General features: G+C 44.5%; 1 long non-coding RNA gene across 1 annotated transcript in view; it reads right to left on the minus strand.

The window, feature by feature from the left end:
• The window catches only part of LOC122921238, a 50,583-nt gene that overhangs the window by 21,561 nt on the left and 9,056 nt on the right, over window positions 1–19,966 (minus strand). The window contains exon 2 of the long non-coding RNA XR_006387013.1: window positions 6,220–6,267. This is a non-coding gene — a long non-coding RNA (uncharacterized LOC122921238). The remainder of the gene's footprint in view (window positions 1–6,219; window positions 6,268–19,966) is intronic.

Raw genomic sequence — 19,966 nt, forward strand, 5'->3', positions numbered from 1 at the left:
GCTAAGTTAATAGAGAAATATTCCAAGTGACTTGCATCTGTAATTGCAGCAGCTTTCAGAGGGTGAAGACTTAAAGGGGTTTTCCAAGATTTTTATACTGATGAGCTATCCTCAGGATAGGTCATCAGTATCTGATTAGTGGAGTCTGACCACTGCCGATCAGCTGTTTGAGAAGGCAACGGCGCTCCTGTGATGACACATTTCCTTTACGGTCCAATGTACATTTAGAAACAGTCGGCTTTTACTGAAAGATGTCATCGTTTCACATCTATTGATTAGGAGGTGTTAGTATTATTATTTAATGAACAGCGAGCAGAAAGCAAATGAAGGACAAATTCTATAAATAAGCCGCCAGTTTCATCTTAATCTCTCATCCATGGTTTATATAATCCAATTATTCACAAGTAATGCATAAGAGTTGACAATGTATAACTCATCTAAATGCCTGTGTTCTATTATGGAAGCTGATCTGCAAAATCTGAAGTTATACTATATCGTAATATATAATCATACAAAAATAATACTCAATTTTACAGGACTGTAAAAAAAAAAAAAGGAGTAGTAAATAGTAAAAAAGCAATAATAGTAAAAAAGGAATAGTAAAAAGCAAGAATAATCTTATAATAGAGCATGGTAGCTGGTGAAAAATAACATTCCTCACAGTCTTGTTCTGGCTGTTGCATACTGTACCATAGTAGCATCAAAAAAGCGAGAGCAGAAGGGGGAGCGGTGAGGGGAAGGTGTACCTCTACATAACTAGACTTAATAGGCCATTAAAGTTGGTTAACAGCCCATTAGTCCCTGTAATGGCTACCATTTGTAGTTGTCACCTTTGTAACCCAGTGCAAATACCAATACACCAAGTAAACACTCGGGAACCGTGTTCTTTAACCCTTTAATGACCAGGCCTGAAAAGGCAATGACCAAGCCAGATTTTAGAAATCTGGCATGTGTGAATTTATCAGAGAATATCGCATTAACGGTATTGCACATACAAGTAATTTTGACATTGCTTATATATACTTTATTTAGGTGATAATTACACCCATGCAATTTTCATATATTTATTTAAAACACAAAAAGAAACAAATAATGTAAATGCATTTTTCGCAAATTTTAACTGCAACATATCACATATACTATACAATAATATTATCAGATATATATTTCCGTGTTTACTTTATTTTAAAGGCAATAACAAAAAACTTTTTAGCATTTTTGAACAGTTTAGGAAACATACATTATTTTTTTACTTTTAACCGAATTTTAAAAATGTAGAAAGTATTTTTCACCCTATAAGACGCACCTAGGTTTTTGAGGAGGAAAATAAGAAAAAAAAAAATTTTAACCAAAAGGTGTGCTTTTGGTGGGTTTTGAATTAATAGTGGTCTGTGCATGACACTATTATGGGGGATCTGTGGATGACGCACTGTCATGTGGGGATCTGTGGATAGCAGTGTTATGGGGGATCTGTGGATGGCACTGTTATGGGGGATCTGTGGATGGCATTGTTATGGGGTGGGGGGATCTGTGGATGGCATTGTTATGGGGTGGGGGGATCTGTGGATGGAACTGTTATGGGGGGATCTGTGGATGACACTGCTATATGTCATCCACAGATCCCCCTCATAACAGTGTCCCCCAATACACCGGCCCTCCGCTCACCGAAGTATTTATAAACATGAATCCTTATCCTGTTATTAAGTTTAACTAAGCTGCGCTCTCCCATGTTGCCATGTTCCCCTGTATCCCCACAACACTTACGAACAAGCTTCCATAGCAGGCAGAGCGGACGGCAGCAGTAACGTCACTCACTTTATGAATAAAGCAGGCGGAGCAGGCGTGCAACGTCAGTGAGTGACATTACTGCTGCCGTCCGCTCTGCCTGCTATGGAAGCTTGTTCGTAAGTGTTGTGGGGATACAGGGGAACATGGCAACATGGGAGAGCGCAGCTTAGTTAAACTTAATAACAGGATAAGGATTCATGTTTATAAATACTTTGGTGATTGGCGGGGGCCCGGTGTAAGACGGGGCAGACTGCGATGTAAAATGGAAGCATTCGCCCCATAAGATGCAGGGGCATTTTCCCTCTACTTTTGGGGGGGGGGGGGAGTGCGTCTTATGGGGCGAAAAATACAGTACATCAAATTTTCCTGCACCGTACCAAGTTTGCAGGGGCTGACAGGTGTCAGAATGATTGAAAATCCCCAATGTTACCTCATTTTGAACACTAAACCTCTAAATGTACTCAAGTAGGGGTGTAGTGCGTATTTTGGCCCTACAGTTTTTTTGTAGGAATTAATGCAGCGCAAGTGAAAATATAGAGGGCCAACCTAGGGGTCTAGTGAGTATTTTGGCCCTACTATTTTTTAAGCTGGTATTAATGGGATTCAAAAGGGGTATTTCTAAATTACTCCATTGCAATTCCAGTCCCCTAAAGTAAGTTCCCCCCAGTGGAAGATGCCTTATTTAGAAAAGTAATCAGTGGCTGAACTTTGAACAAATGGTCAAAATGTGCATCTGTTCTGAAAAGGGCTTGTTCATAGTCAGTGACGTAAAGAAACCACTTCAGTTCTTTATAGCGGCGTCTGGGCATTACTGTAGAGAATACAGGGGTGACATTCATAGGACTAGACACCCAGTATGATCAAATTGTGGGCTTCTTGACAATTCCCATCTTGAATGTGAGCCCCAAGAGTTTTTTCAATGCACAGTTGTGGGTTTCCAGTCTGTGTCATCCACATTTGCCCCTGGGGTGGCAGTAGAGTCAGGTATTATTGGGGCAATCAATATGGTGGATGTCCATGTAAGAACAGTAACTTCAATACAAGGGCCTGGAATTTTTCAGCAATACTAATGGGCCCTGTCACTTCTAGAATATTGTCTTGTTGGTCTGCGATATCACCCCTAACAGAACAGTCTGAAACACTCATGAAGCACTCTACTGTCAGTGTGTGAATCTGAACTCTCGGAGGCTAAGCAGTGAGTGAAGTAGCCCAGATACCTTTCATTCATTTGTGCTTCTACCAGTGATGGCTAACCTTCGGCACACCAGCTGTGGTAAAACTACAACTCCCAGCATGCTCCATTCATTTCTATGGAGTTCTGAGAACAGCCAAGCAAGTGTGCATCTTGGGAGTCGTAGTTTTACCGCAGCTGGAGTGCTGGAGACTAGCCATCACAGTACAGTGGAGGAGGAAAATGGGGAGGGCATTACATGCCATATCTATCTCTGGGGCTATATGTGAAGGACTATTTTCTATGCAAGGGAGGAAAGCCCATTCTGATTACTGTAATCTTGGGAGATGCAGGTGCTTGATTAGTTGCTGCCCACACACAGAAAGGGAAGAAAGTCTCTAGAGTAAAAAAAATATATATGTGTGATAACCCCTATTTTTATTAGACAGAGTACAAAATAACAGAGTATAAAAAGAACACCTGGAAAACATAATGCAATCAATCTGAGAGTGACAAAGTATAAACTGCTGGTGGTGCTTGGTCAGTGATGACACCACCAAGATAGTGCACCCTTTATTATCACTTATGCAGCAGGGTGTATGTTGAATGCACAATCATATTAACATGGATCCACCGCCAGTGCACGGGGCGACATCGCCCTGCAATTTGCTGTAATACTGGCTGCCACTTTGGGATAGTAAGTGTCACACAGAGACTGGATATCCTTCTGTGGTTTGTCATTCCAAGCTCTCTCTAACTTGGACCTGTAGTTTAGCCAAGATGGTTGTTGGCTGCTGCGTATGGAAAAACCATTGCCTTATCCAGTCCCGGACATTCTTAATAGGAGAAAGATCTGGCAATCAAGCTGGCCAGGTGAGCTGCGGGATATCTTGAGTAACGATTATGTTTTTCTGTTGTCCCATTCCCCCAAAAAGCATGTTTTTATATATATGTAAATGAACTTACCAGTGCATCAAGGGGTCGGCCACAGCCCTTGGAGCACCAGCTAGTAACACCCCTGCAGCTTTTATCTCCCCCCCCCCCCTTCCCCTGGATCAACAGGGGTAGACATCTTGTGGAGCAGCAGCAGATCCACTGTGCAAATACCAAGACCAGGAGGCAAGAAGATAGGGCTAGACAATATGCCACTTAGCTCATTTACATATGAATAAACGAAAATGTTTTTTTCTTGGGAATGGGAAAAAATAAATACCTAATTGGGGAATTGTTTTTGTCAACATGATCAACCCTGCCAGGCTACATCCCTGGTCTAATAAAGTTGCTGACAGATGCTGTTTAAACACTTACTGTTACAAAAAAATGAAATTAATAAAATAACAATGTTTTCGCAAGACAGAAAATGACATTATACTGAATATTTACATAAGGCCTGTTTAAGATGCATGTATGTAAAATCTGCACTTCCAATGCTCCCACTAACCTGCCCTTAGAGCAACCTAGGGCTGTATGTGACTTTTTCCTTTTTTCCCCTATTGTCTACATTTATCATTTAAGGAGGTTTTCTGGGATTTACAATATCCAATGGATAGGTCATCTGTATCTGATCAGTGGGAGTCCGACCCCTGGACCCTGATCAGCTGTTTGAGAAGGCGCTCGCATATGCATTAGCGCCACAGTCTTCCTTCAGAAAACCAAGCACAGCGCTGTACACTGTATAGTGGCCGTGCTTGGTATCGCAGCTCAGCCCCATTCACTTCAATGGGGCTGAGCTGCACGTAAGTCATGTGATCAATGAACTTGATGTCACTAGCCCACTACTGTGGCACTAGGGACTACTGTGAGCGCTGGTGCTTTCTCAAACAGCTGATCGGCGGGGGTCCCGGGTGTTGGACCCCCGCGATCAGAGTTTGATGACCTTTTCAGAGGATAGTTCATCAGTGTAAAACTCCAGGAAAACCCCTTTAACATTCTAATGCCTTCTCTACATTCCCATAAGCTAGGGAAAGAATGTGTATGATGAGATTCCATAATTCCATAACAACTTCAGATAGGTGGTCCATTCAGGACCTAGACACATCTGGGATCTTAAGCTTGGTGTACACACACAATACTATTCAGCATTGTTGCATCTGGTGCCAGTGGAAATATTCTGAAAATCCCCTGAAACAGGTCTTCACCCCGCCAGCTGAGACGCTTGTCATAGCTTAACCCCTGCCACTATAAAATGCAAATATGAAAGAAATCCCTAATTATGTGATAAAGTGGAGGCATGTCTTAGTTCTAGTCATGGGTCGTGAGCTGTAAGCTCTCCTTTCTGGTTTAGTAAGAACTTAGGGAGGAGAATATCATCTGCAGTGATTTTGGTGTCAGTTTTAAGTCGGTCTTTGCTTTGCGAGGTTGCCCCAAATTTTTTAAATGGTACACAGTAATGTAGCAAGGGGAATGGTAATATCCTGTTGTGAATATATTCATACTTTTCCAAAAGAAATAAGATGAATGATGCAGTTCCACATTCACTGATGTGACTGACCTTTGACCATGACCGTGTATTACATTACATTCTGTAGCATTTTGTGTAATTAGGCATATCTATTTTTAGAGAAAATAACTGCACCAAGTTCACTAAGGGGGTATGGCTTAGCAAGGAAGAGATGTGTTTTGGCGATAATGGGTGGTGGGTTGGGATGTAACATTTAAAATCTCATAAAAAAGTAAGCCAACCAATAGTTGGTTTAAGGCAGTGGAGGCTAACCTATGGCAAGGGTGCCAGAGGCGGCATTCAGAGCCCTCTCTGTGGGCATCCGCACCCTGGAAAAAGTCTATGGTGTACCAATATGCCTTAGAGTTGAGCTTTGAACGGCACAGGCAGCCATTGAATGCAGGCAGGCTATTATAGCTAAATGATAAGTACATGGAAGATATACTATATTGGACTGTATTATTCAGGTTAAATTGCCGTGTTGGCACTTTGCAATAAATAAGTGGGCTTTGGGTTGCAGTTTGGGCACTCTGCCTCTAAAAGGTTCACTATCACTGGTATAAGGCGTATCTGAGTTTTCAAAACATGTTTGCATGATGGCTGCGCTTCTTTGTACAATTAAAACTGTCAAGAAACAGGTCTTTTTTGGGCTTCCCTAATGTATCTTTTAGCCATATTTCCTGTTCCAGCTGCATAGCTAGACGCAATTCACTCAGAAGCAGGGGTCTTTCTTCTGTGGATTTGGCAAGCACTTCCCACTATATTTTGTTTTTAGCTGTGGCGTTCACAGAGCATATAAGGAGAGGTAAATCATACTTACACACAGGAGGCTCCGATCATCTTCAAAGCTATACTAGGCACACAAGTCCTAAAAATAAAGATAGCCAAATAAAAAAAGACTTAAAAATATAGACTTCATCATTTATTGAGGAAAATGATGCAATATCACATGTCTGTGAATGGCAATAGTATGTGACCATTTAGGATTTGGATGTGCTTTCAGGGTATGTTCACATATAGTGTTGAGCAAATCGAGCTGTACGGACTTCGGTAAATAATTTCGGGATTTAATTTTTCAACTTTAAAACCATTTTAAAACCAGGATCAGAAATTGGCTTCGGTACCGGCTGGTTATGAGACTTCGGTAATAACGCTGTTCACCTCACCTCGGGTCATACGTTTAAATGCTGTGTGGAGACGGGTCTCTGTCTAGCATTAAAACAAAGTTTTGAGTGAACTGACTTCGGATCTTGGCTCCGAATCGCTCAACACTATTCACTTGGCATCTTTTGCTGCAGAACTTTGGCCACGGCACCCGTGTTGAAATTCTGTCATGGGCTGCATGGTTTCTGCATTTTATTCATTTCAATGGAAGGCAGCTGTGAGGATCACACGCAGCTGTGTCTTCCTGTCTCCTCTGCTGGCTTCTGTAAAGTGTCACAGCCAGAAAAAAGGACTCTCTAGAATGAACAACTCTCAAAGAAAGCTCCTCCATCTTCAGCTATAAGACGCCCACCTGTACCAGGTACACAACAGAGGCTATGAAGAATTAACATTTACTCTCCTATAGGACTACTACTACATAACACTCCAACCTACCTCCAAGTAAACAACCCTAATGTTCAACAGTATTCTGCATAAATCAACAAATACATCAATATTCCTTAAATGCAATAACTGCAGAGGGTTCTTTTGATAGATAAACCCTTTACATGCACTTTTCTAATGGGCCAGAGGATAGCTCTCAAGAAAGAGAATATGCAAAGAGGTACCTCCCAAGTAAGAGAACATCTCACCAGCGCCACCTATTGGAAGATTCAATATCTGACTTTCCAACAAGATGTTTCTCTTTCTTGGGAGATATCTCTTTGCATATTTGTTTCCCATGGGGCATTGCCAATCAGTCTTACTTCCAGTAAGTCTCCATACAGGACTGGTCTCTTTAAGAAGATTCAGCTCCCTGCCTAGGCTGCTTCCAAGGCAACGCACTGAACCACCCAGACTCCTACTTCATACTGATGAGGGGCAAGTACCCCGAAACAGATGTCTGTGGATGGATATTTGGCTTTATAGAGAGCCACTTCCAGTAGGTGGCGCTGGTGAGATGGTTCTCTTTCTTGGGAGTTACCGTATTTTTCGCCCCATAAGACGCACCCCCCCACCCCAAAATGGGGGAAAAATGCCCCTGCGTCTTATGGGGCAAATGCTGACATTTGTACATCGCAGGCTGCGATGTATATGCGAGCGGGGAGGGACTGGGAGGAGGAGCTGGGGGCCGGCAATTGTGGCGGGGGGGTGCAGTAACTGTAGTCTGGCTCTGCCGCTCCAGTGCTTCACTATACAAATATAAAATGTCTCATTCAATTAAAAGTGATTAAACATGCCCCCCCCCCCCACACTTTTAATATTACCGTACATCCTAACAGCTTCTGTAGAATGCAGGCAGGCCGGGCGGCAGCGTAACTCCTTGATGTCACGTGCCTGCGCCGCCTACTTTATGAATGAAGCAGGCGGCGCAGGCAAGTCACGTCAGTGAGTGACGCGCCGACCGTCTGGCTGCCTGCACTGTACAGAAGCTGTTAGGATGTACGGTAATATTAGGAGTGAGGGGGCATGTTTAATCACTTTTAATTGAATGAGACAATTTATATGTTTAAACTGCAGCACTGGAGCAGTGGGGGGGGGGGGGGATCTGTGGATGACAGTTTTATGGGGAACATCTGTGGAAGGCACTGTTAAGGGGTGGGGGGTCTGTGGATGGCACTGTTATGGGGTGGGGGGTCTGTGGATGGCACATATATAAAAGTGCCACCCACAAATCCCCCATAACAGTGCCACCCACATATCCCCCCGTAACAGAGCCATCCACAGATCCCCCTGTAATAGTGCCATCCACAGATGCCCCCTGTAACAGTGCCATCCACAGTTGCCCCCTCTAACAGTGCCATCCACAGATGCCCCCTCTAACAGTGCCATCCACAGATGCCCCCTCTAACAGTGCCATCCACAGATGCCCCCTCTAACAGTGCCATCCACAGATGCCCCCTGTAACAGTGCCAGCCACAGATCCACCCTGTAACAGTGCATCATCCACAGATCCCCCCCATAACAGTGCGTCATCCACAGATCCCCCCATAACAGTGCGTCATCCACAGATCCCCCCATAACAGTGCGTCATCCACAGATCCCCCCATAACAGTGCGTCATCCACAGATCCCCCCATAACAGTGCGTCATCCACAGATCCCCCCATAACAGTGCGTCATCCACAGATCCCCCCATAACAGTGCGTCATCCACAGATCCCCCCCATAACAGTGCATCATCCACAGATCCCCCATAACAGTGCGTCATCCACAGATCCCCCGATAACAGTGCGTCATCCACAGATCCCCCCATAACAGTGCCATCCCCAGATCCCCCCATAACAGTGTGTCATCCACAGATCCCCAGTAATAGTGCCATCCACAGACCACCACTAGTTCCATACCCACCAAAAGCACACCTTTTGGTTAATTTTTTTTTCTTATTTTCCTCCCCAAAAACCTAGGTGCGTCTTATGGGCCGGTGCGTCTTATAGGGTGAAAAATACGGTACCTCTTTCCAATAAGTCTCCATACAGGATTGGTTGATTTAAAGAAATTTACCCCCTTCCCCAGCCCCCCCCCCCGGGCCAGAGGATAACATTATAACATTTTACGTAGGAGTGTTTCTTTAAAGGGTTTCTACCACTTGCATATCACATATTTGGTGATCAGACACTAGCGATCCGCTAGTGTCTGATGTAGCTTACAAGCTAATTATTACCTTAATCCGTTCGGCCCATACCTCAAAAAAAGCACTTATATCTTTATGCAAATGAGCCTCTAGGTGCTATGCAGGCGTTTTTCCAGCACCTAGAGGCTCCGTCTACCTTGCAGTTTGCCGCCCATCGCCTCGCTCCAGCACGCCCATCTCTTACCGTATTCGATCCTCCCCCTGCTTCAGCCTTCAGAAATCCCGCGCCTGCGCCGTTCGTCGCGGCATTCGGAGGCATTCGGCGCAGGCGCAGTCAATGTCTGACCGCTCCGTGCTCAGACATTTCCACTGCGCCTGCGCCGATCATCGGCGCAGGCGCAGTGGAAATGTCTGAGCACGGAGCGGTCAGACATTGACTGCGCCTGCGCCGAATGCCGCGACGAACGGCACAGGCGCGAGATTTCGGAAGGCAGAAGCAGGAGGAGGATCGAATAGAGTTGAAGATGGGCGTGCTGGAGCGAGGCGATGGGCGGCAAACTGCAAGGTAGACGGAGCCTCTAGGTGCTGGAAAAACGCCTGCATAGCACCTAGAGGCTCATTTGCATAAAGATATAAGTGCTTTTTTTGAGGTATGGGCCGAACGGATTAAGGTAATAATTAGCTTGTAAGCTACATCAGACACTAGCGGATCGCTAGTGTCTGATCACCAAATATGTGATATGCAAGTGGTAGAAACCCTTTAAAGGATAAGACTGAGCATGTGAAATTACCTGGGTGATGTTACCAAAGGAAAATGGAGAAATAAGGAAAAACACAAGCAGCAGGTGCCATTGTACAAATAACATTTATTGAGCAACTGAGTGGCAATATTAATCTTTTAATTACCTACAAATACAAAAGTATTCAGATCCAGATGCTGGTTTGAAAAATGTTGAATATTTTTTGTGGGCCAGCCCAGGGGTGCACCACCAATGAGGCCAGGTGAGGCGATCGCCTCAGGCAGTACCATTGAGGGGCAAGAGGGGGGCAGCGGAAGGGCCATGGGCAATGAGCATTGTGGCAAAGGGGTTAGGTTAAGAAATTAGCGGGGGCATTCAGTTTTCACCTCAGGCAGCAGAAAGGATAGGTGCACACCTGGGACAGCCTCTTAAACTGTCCTTAGGGCCCTTTCACACCTGCGTTATAGTCTTCCGGCATAGAGTTCCGTCGTCGGGGCTCTATGCCGGAAGAATACTGATCAGGATTTTCCTAATGCATTCTGAATGGACAGTCCGTCCTTCAGGATGCATCAGGATGTCTTCAGTTCCGGAACGGAACGTTTTTTGGACCGCAGCAAATAGCGCAGCATGCTGCGCTTTTTGCTCCGGCCAAAAATCCGGAACACTTGCCGCAAGGCCGGATCCGGAATGAATGCCCATTGAAAGGCATTGATCCGGATCCGGCCTTAAGCTAAACGTCGTTTCGGCGCATTGCCAGATGCGACGTTTAGCTTTTTCTCAATGGTTACCATGGCTGCCGGGACGCTAAAGTCCTGGCAGCCATGGTAAACTGTAGTGGGGAGCGGGGAGCAGCATACTTACCATCCGTGCGGCTCCCGGGGCGCTCCAGAGTGACGTCAGGGCGCCCCAGGCGCATGGATGACGTGATCGCATGGATCACATGATCCATGCGCATGGGGCGCTCTGACGTCATTCTGGAGCGCCCCGGGAGCCGCACGGATGGTAAGTATGCTGCTCCCCCGCTCCCCACTACTACTATGGCAACCAGGACTTTAATAGCGTCCTGGGTGCCATAGTAACACTGAAAGCATTTTGAAGACGGATCCGTCTTCAAATGCTTTCAGTACACTTGCGTTTTTCCGGATCCGGCGTGTAATTCCGGCAAGTGGAGTACACGCCGGATCCGGACAACGCAAGTGTGAAAGAGGCCTTAGCTGAAGCAATGTGCATGTTTAATTACAGTAACAGGAGTAATAAAAAAAAGTGTTTTTAACTAGTCTGACAAAGAGGTGTGACTGACCTGGAAAAGGGGTGTGTCCTTCTGTAAAAAGCATGGCTTAAACACACCAATATGCACCAAAATTCTACCAAAATCTTTGCACAAATTACTGGTGTAAATTAACCCAACTAAAAGGTGTTATAAACATAGACTAGACAAAGATAAACCACATTTAGAATCCCAAAGAACAGCAATTATAAGTGTATGGAGATAGAGTAGGGCCTAAGTGTTTCACCCCACACAGTTAAAGCCTGCATTTTGCCCTTTGCTGGGACATGGTGAACTTTAATGACAGGAGTAATCAAAACACAGCACAATATGCATAGAGCAAATCACGTCACTATCATAATACATAAAATCCATTAAACCCATAAATGAAGCTAAAGAAAGCTTTAGGGCTCATTCACACGTCCGTATAATGAGTCCACATCCGCAGTCCGCAAAATGTGGAAGGTGCTTGGCTGTGTCTGTGTTTTGTGGACCGCAAAACAGTTGTGGACGCGTGAATGGACCCTTACAAGAAAATGTAAATGTACTGTAAGTGTAAAACATATCAAAATATCAAACAGCTCGATCAGTCAGTAGCAAACGCTAAGGTTTTATACAGCCATGGATTTTTCACATACATTTTCGCATACATGTATTTTCTTCTAATCCAGTATATTTTGTGGTGTGAAATTCCTAGTAAATAACCACCTATTCTCTATATACCTGTACAGCATAAGGACAGTAATCTCCTATAACCTGTCAGAGAAAGAACAGCTGAGGACCACTGACTGGGTATTTATAGGTGAGGCTCAGCCATGACTTTGAAAAGGGAGTGCACAGTTTCCTGCTCAGTTATTTATATGGCATCAATGTATTCTCAAAGTATATATTCACTACTGCAACACGACTTGAATAGATTGTGAGCTCTTGTGAGCAGAGCAATATTTTGGCGGTGTATAGATTATTATGATTATTAACAACTCTGCGCCATGCATACAGAAGGACAGGCTTTTCATTAAATCTTGATTAAAGCTTTCAGATTCTTAGTCTTTTTATATACAATAGATATTTATGTATCATCAGACACACCTGAACCAGATTAGTACAAAATTGTTAAACAAAAATTTTTTTCAAGAAAAGTTTGCATAATGGCCACTGAATGACTATAAACATCCAGTAGGTCTGCATATTATTCTGCACGGATGTTTCTGAATGTCCTTGCAGAGTTTGCCATAGAGAAGTGCAGTGTCCCGCTCGGTATACGTTTGGGTAGTGCGATTATATTATATTTATGTATATTCATCTATTCATCCCTAGGTGGTGCTGGTACTATATATATATATATATATATAAACACTGGGCAGCACTGCAGACGAAGTAGGGAAATCGAGTGCCGGCGGCTGTAGAGGCGATTCACCAAACAATTTATATATAGTGTAACAGGGTGTAGCAGTGCAGATGAGAGCAGAGCAGTTGAGTAAGGCCTCATGCACACGACCGTTGTTTGGGTCCGCTTCCAAGCCGCCGTTTTGGCGGCTCGGATGCGGACCCATTCACTTCAATGGGGCCGCAAAACATGCGGACAGCACTCCGTGTGCTGTCCGCATCCGTGGCTCTGTTCCGCGGCCCCGCTAAAAAAAATATAACATGTCCTATTCTTGTCCGCGCTTTGCGGACAAGAATAGGCATTATATTTATGGCCGCCTGTTCCGTTCCACAAATTGCGGAAGGCACACGGGGGGCTTCCATTTTTTTTCTGGATCCGCGGTTTGCAGACCGCAAAAAATGGCACGATTGTGTGCATGAGCCCTTAGGCAGATGAGTAAGATGAGTGCAGTTTGAAGTGCAGAAAGGGCAGCACATGCTTACCCCCAGGTAAGGAAGGCGGCATCCGGCATCAGACCCACAGATGTCAGACGCCTCAGCCAGACTAAATGGGACAGATAAAGGCCTCATGCACACGACCGTTGTGTGAATCCATGGCCGTTGTGCCGTTTTCAGGTTTTTTTTCGCGGACCCACTGACTTTTAATGGGTCCGTGGAAAAATCGGAAAGTGCACCGTTTGGCAGCTGCATCCGTAATCCGTGTTTCCTGGCCGTCAAAAAAAAAAAATATGACCTGTCCTATTTTTTTCACGGCCAACGGTTCACGGACCTATTCAAGTCAATGGGTCTGTGAAAAATCACGGATGCACACAAGATTGTCATCCGCGTCCAGTGATCCATGTCCGTGATCCGTGTTCGTTTTTTCCTATCATTTCAATGGCAAACTTGACTTAGATTTTTTTTTCATTTTTCATGTCCGTGGATCCTTCAAAAATCAAGGAAGACCCACGGACAAAAAAAATGGTCACGGATGACGGACCTGCGGACCCCGTTTTTGCGGACCTTAAAAAAAAATGGTCGTGTGCATGAGGCCAAAGGAAGTGTAGGACCAAGGCTAGGGCTGGACCTGCTGGACCTGCAAGAGCTGAGAAGTAACTATCCCTCTGAGTTGTGTGCAGACCAAGGGAAGACCTTAAAGAAAGGACACATTTGATCCAGTTTGTCCTGAGAGAGTATAACGTAAGCCTAGTGGAGGTGAGAGAGTTTCCTCAGCCTATGGACCCACTAGCAACCTATGTGAGACAGGAGTTAGCCTGCATTGTCTGTTCACCGTCTACAGTCAAGTACAAGCGGTATGCAGAGCCGCATTTCTCTATGGACAGTGTGGACACGTATGGAAAATTGTGAGTAAGCTAGGATGGTAAGACATATGGCCACGTGAAGCAGTTTGTAAATGTATACTCCAAACCTGGAAGGTAGTCAGCCAGGAGTTACCACAGTATGATCAGAATCTATACCTCACCAAGAGCCTGTTACTAGGATTACAGCCAAAGCTACCTGTAATGTGCTTTATATGAATTACTACTACCTCTGCCATGTCAATGATCTGTACATCTACCTCAAGACAACTGATCATCAGTAAACGTTCCAGTTCTTTATAAAAACGGACTACACCTCATTTGCACCCAACGGTGCTGGCGTCATGAACCACCAGGGACCCTGCCTTCCCTGCACCTAAAACCCTATACCACCAAGGACACCTCATCCAACATTTGCCAGGAGATCCCTCAACACCAGAGTGTTCCCCCAAAGGAATCAAGTGCTATCCTTCCACTGACTGCACGCCGGCCCAGGGAGTTCTGCTAAACCATGAGTAACAACTACTACATCCATCTGGCCACCCACACTCACATGCAGCCCTGCTGTCCCAGTTGTTGCAGAAGCCAAAGACTGTTTATTACCAATTCTGGCTTTTCCATTGCACTACACATGGCGCTTAGTGAGCACTGTGTATACAGATTTCCTGTCCCTGTGATCATGAGATTGCTGGGTAACTGCAAGAGCTGGTGGGTCTTATACACCCAGATCAGCTCTGCAGTGTGGCTCAGATGCTGTGTTCCCCCTGTTAATTGGGGCTAATATGTCAGCCCCAATTACGTGAGAAAACGGCAATAAAAAGGAATGTAATATGTCCCCAAAGGTATTGTATGACCCTTCAGGGGCATAACATGTAAAATAAAATAAGTAAAGACATGATGCATCACCTTATGTGGTGGAAGACATTGGCAAAATGAAAAGTATTGATAAATTTACATACGGTCGTGTGAATGTAGCCAAATTTTGAAAGTGGGTGAGGGTCTGACTGCTGGGACTGGAAGTACAGGTAAAGCCGCTGATGATTTTGAATACTTATTTCCAGTCTACATATTTCCGTCCCCAACTTCTGGCTAAATGTAAATCATACACTGCCTTATCTAATGTACAAATACATTTTCTCAGTCTTAGCACTGGTGGGGTCCATTACCTTCCACTGGACTTCACTCTCCCTCAAATATCTAGAAATCTGCCAATGTCAATGGGGACAAAACGTAACTGAACAGAACGGGATGCTCCAAAAAGCATTGTGTTCCATTCTCATACCGGAGAGCAAACCACAGCATGCTGCGGTTTTCTTTCTGTCCTGGGATGTAGAGCAAGGCGGATCCGTCATGACCCACAATGCAAGTCAATGGGGACGGATCCGTTTTCTCTGACACAAGCTGACACAATAGAAAACTGATCCCTCCCCCATCGACTTTCAATGGAGTTCATGACGGATTTGTCTTGGCTATGATAAAGATAATACAACTGGGTCCATTCATAACGGATGCAGACGGTTGTATTTTTAGTAACTGAAGCGTTTTTGCTGATCCCTGCCGGATCCAGTAAAAACGCTGGTTAGAAAGTAGCCTAATGCTGAGGCCCCTCATAAGACAATGAGAGTCTACGATTCTCTGTCATTCCGGCATTGTCGGGACGTCTGGGCCAACAGTGTTATCAACCTGCTGCTTGTAATTGGCTCGCTGTTATCAAAATTAGGCTACATTCATACGACCATATGTGTTTTGTGGCTCACAAATTGCGGATCCGCAAAAAAGAAAAAAAAGGATGACCTGTTCCGTATGGCATCCGTTTTTTGGTGGATCCATTGAAACAATGCCTATCCTTATCAGCAAAACGGACAAGAATAGGACATGTTCTATATTTTTTGCGGGGCTACGGAACTGACATACGGATCCGGATAGCACACGGTGTGCTGTCTGCATTTTTTGCGGACCCCTTGAAATGAACCGACACGGAAAATACGTTTGTGTGAATGTAGCCTAAGGCTGGTTTCACACGGGCGTTGCAGATTGGGGCCGGATGCGTTCAGAGTGCGTTCAGTTAAACTCGCACCATTTTGCAAGCAAGTTCAGTCAGTTTTGTCTGCGATTGCGTTTAGTTGTTTAGTTTTTTCCGCGTGGGTGCAATGCGTTTTGATGCGTTTTTCACGCGCGTGATAAAAAACTGAAGGTTTACAAACAACATCTCTTAGCAACCATCAGTGAAAAACGCATCGCACCCGCACTTGCTTGCGGATGCAATGCGTTTTTCACGCAGCCCCATTCACTTCTATGGGGCCAGGGCTGCGTGAAAAAGCAGAATATAGAACATGCTGCGAATTTCACGCAGAACTGATGTGTGAAAAACAACGCTCATGTACACAGACCCATTGAAATGAATGGGTCAGGATTCAGTGCGGGTGCTATGCGTTCACGTCACGCATTGCACCCGCGCGGAAAACTCGCTTGTGTGAAAGGGACCTAAGACTAATGCTAAAGGACTCAGATCTGATACATCAGTGGCTGAAAATTTGAGTACTATGTATCTAAAATCATCACAATATCAGATATAATTAGGAGGGTAATAAACAAACAAATCATCGTAGCCAATAAATTCCCTCATTAAAACATTGCTTTTACTAGATTTGTTAAAAATAAAAAATAAAAATTAAACACAAATAAATTCAATAATTCCTAATTGATATTTCAAACATCTGATAGTTGGAGCGACTGTAAACAATTGTACATGGTCCAGTCCTACTTACAGTATGACCAGTATTGGTATTTTTAACAAATCTAGTAAAAGTAATATTTTAATGAGGGAATTTAAGGGCTGCAGTGATTTATTATGCATATCTATGTTCTCCCGCGTTTCTGTGGGTTTCCTCCGGGTTCTCCGGTTTTCTCCCACAATCCACAGACATACTGATAGGGACCTTAGATTGTGAGCCCCATTGGGGAGAGCATGATGCTAAAGTCTGTAAAGCGCTGCGGAATATAGTAGCGCTATAAAAGTGCATAAAATAAATATCTAATAACGTCAAGATCTTAAAATTCTAAACTCAAGCCAGTACATAAAATAATATTGTGCTTGTTGTTTCGTCTGCTGCCTCAGATAACCCCAGATAACCCTGTCCTACTCATCTTTGTCGCGTCCATGAAAAATGACTAATGTCTGTAATAAAATTCTAAAAAAGCAAGAATTAATGTGATGTTTTGATTGAATTATGTTCTGGCTGTGCCCCAGTATTGTAAGCGCCTGTGCTTTGATCTCCTGCCATCTAGTGGTTATTCATGGTAATAGTCAAGATAGTGCTGAGTGAACAACTTAGTAGCTACAAATGAGCATATCCCCAAGTAGGGGGTCATTTACTATCAGATATACGTCGTAGATTGCCGCAGGTGTAAAAAAGGGGCGGGAAAAAAGATGGGCCGGAAGGCGTGTCTTACTTTCCATGTTTTACGCCTGTTTTAGGTGTAGAACATGGTCTCAATTTAAGCCAGCAAGGAAGCTATGTAGGGGTCATTAAGACCGGTATCTAAAACGCTTGTCTTAATAAATGATCCCAATAGCGCTACTATTCAGCAGAAAACATAACCGCCATAGCTGCAGTGGCAGGGTGGATCAAAGCAGCCGTGCTGGAGTGGATGGAGTTCAGAATAATCCGGTATTTTATTAATCTAATAGCTAAAGGAGGGCTATCCTGTTTAGGATCATGATTGTCTTTATGTACTAAACGAGGATTATTAAAAAATCTGTATTTAGTATTAGTGATGAACGGCAGAGGCTATATTCAAATTTGCGATATTTCACAAATATTTTGTAAAATATTCGTCATATATTCGTGAATTTCAAGAATTCGAGATTATATTATTTTATTGAATGTGAAAAATTGGCTATGTAAAAATCGCGTAATGCAAATTCATAAAGCAAAATACAGGCCTGGGTCACTTTGGCTACATTTTTCAAGCTGCTAGAAGTTTCATGAGTTTCTCCTGAGACTGGAGAAAATGGTTGGCACGGCAGAACATTACAATAGCTTTATATGCAGATAGATTGCTCTAATATATTCGTGAAAACTCAGATCCGACAGTATATTCTAACACAGAGGCGTTCCCATGGTGATGGGGACGCCTCAAGTTAGAATATACTAAAAGAACTGTGTACATGACTGCCCCCTGCTGCCTGGCAGCACCCAATCTCTTACAGGGGGCTGTGATCCGCAGAATTATTGTGCGAATCATAGCCCCCTGTAAGAGATCAGATGCTGCCAGGCAGGAGGGGGCAGACTCCCTCCCTCCCCTGTATTAAATGTGACCAGTGCGGCCCCCCTCCCTCTATATTCATTGGTGGCTAGTGCGGATTACCAGTATTAAATGTGACCAGTGCGGCCTCCCCTCTTCCCACCCCATCATTGGTGGCAGTGGAGAGTTCCGATTGGAGTCCCAGTTTAATCGCTGGGGCTCCGATCGGTTACCATGGCAGCCAAGACGCTATTGCAGTCTTGGCTGCCATGGTTACTTAGCAATAAATAGAAGCATTATACTTACCTGCGCTGTCTGTGACCGGCCGGTCGCTCCTCTTACTGGTAAGTGAAAGGTCTGTGCGGTGCATTGCTTATAGCACAGACCTTTCACTTACCAGTAGGAGGAGCGCCCGGCCGGTCACAGACAGCGCAGGTAAGTATAATGCTTCTATTTATTGCTAAGTAACCATGGCAGCCAGGACTGCAATAGCATCTTGGCTGCCATGGTAACCGATCGGAGCCCCAGCGATTAAACTGGGACTCCGATCGGTACTCTCCGCTGCCACCAATGATGGGGGGTGATTTTAATTAGAGGGGGGGGGGAGAGGGGAGGCCGCACTGGTCATATTTAATACTGGTAATCCGCACTGGCCACCAATGAATATAGAGGGAGGGGGGCCGCACTGGTCACATTCAATACTGGGGAGGGAGGGAGGGGGGGCCGCACTGGCCACCAATGAGTTAAATACAGGGGAGGGGGGGAGGTATGCCCCCTCCTGCCTGGCAGCACCTGATCTCTTACAGGGGACTATGATACGCACAATTAAGGGGGGTTAATTGTGCCGATCACAGCCCCCTGTAAGAGATCGGGTGCTGCCAGGCAGCAGGGGGCAGTTATTACACAGTTCTCAGTATATTCTAACTTGAAGCGTCCCCATCACCATGGGAACGGCTCTGTGTTAGAATATACTGTCGGATCTGAGTTTCACGATCTAACTCAAATCCGATGGTATATTCTAACATAGATGCGTTCCCATGATGATGGGAATGCTTCAAGTTAAAATATACCATCGGATTGGAGAAAACTCCGATCTGATGGTATATTAATAGGGACTCCTGACTTTACATTGAAAGTTAATGGGGGACGGATCCGTTTGAAATTGCACCATATTGTGTCAATGTCAAACGGATCCGTCCCCATTGACTTGCATTGTAAGTCTGGACGGATCCGTTTGGCTCCGCACGTCCAGGCGGACACGAAAACGCTGCAAGCTGCGTTCGGGTGTCCGCCTGCTGAGCGGAGCGGAGGCCAAGCGGAGCCATACTGATGCATTCTGAGCGGATCCGCATCCACTCAGAATGCATTAGGGCTGTACGGATCCGTTCGGGGCCGCTTGTGAGAGCCTTCAAACGGAACTCACAAGCGGAGCCCCGAACGCTAGTGTGAAAGTAGCCTTACTGATTAGTGCACTAAGTATTGTTCTGAACTTGGCATTGCTTTCTTCTCATTGGTCCACATGCAAGAAGCAGAGAGGAATCAAGTGTTCAGATGGAAAAAAATGCTGAATATTCGATAAAACAAATATATAGCACTATAATCTAAATATTTGCGAATTCTCGAAGTGGTTATATTCGCGATAAAAAAAATCGCTATTCGAATATTCGTGCTCAACTAGTATATAAAATGAAATGGGTCTCATCTTTCCACAGATGCACTTGTAGCCATCACATACCTGCTGCTAACTAGCATTGTTGTTTTTATGGGACGATACTGTATGAAGCAATGTAACAAGATGATAGTACAAACAGCAGAAAACACTACTTTTCTTTATATAGTGATGCAATCTGGAATATCATATCACTTTATGTATTCATATTGTACTTCTGTATTCCACAGCGCTGTATAAAGAT

The sequence above is a fragment of the Bufo gargarizans genome, chromosome 11 (assembly GCF_014858855.1).
Source record: "Bufo gargarizans isolate SCDJY-AF-19 chromosome 11, ASM1485885v1, whole genome shotgun sequence".
Classification (NCBI taxonomy): domain Eukaryota; kingdom Metazoa; phylum Chordata; class Amphibia; order Anura; family Bufonidae; genus Bufo; species Bufo gargarizans.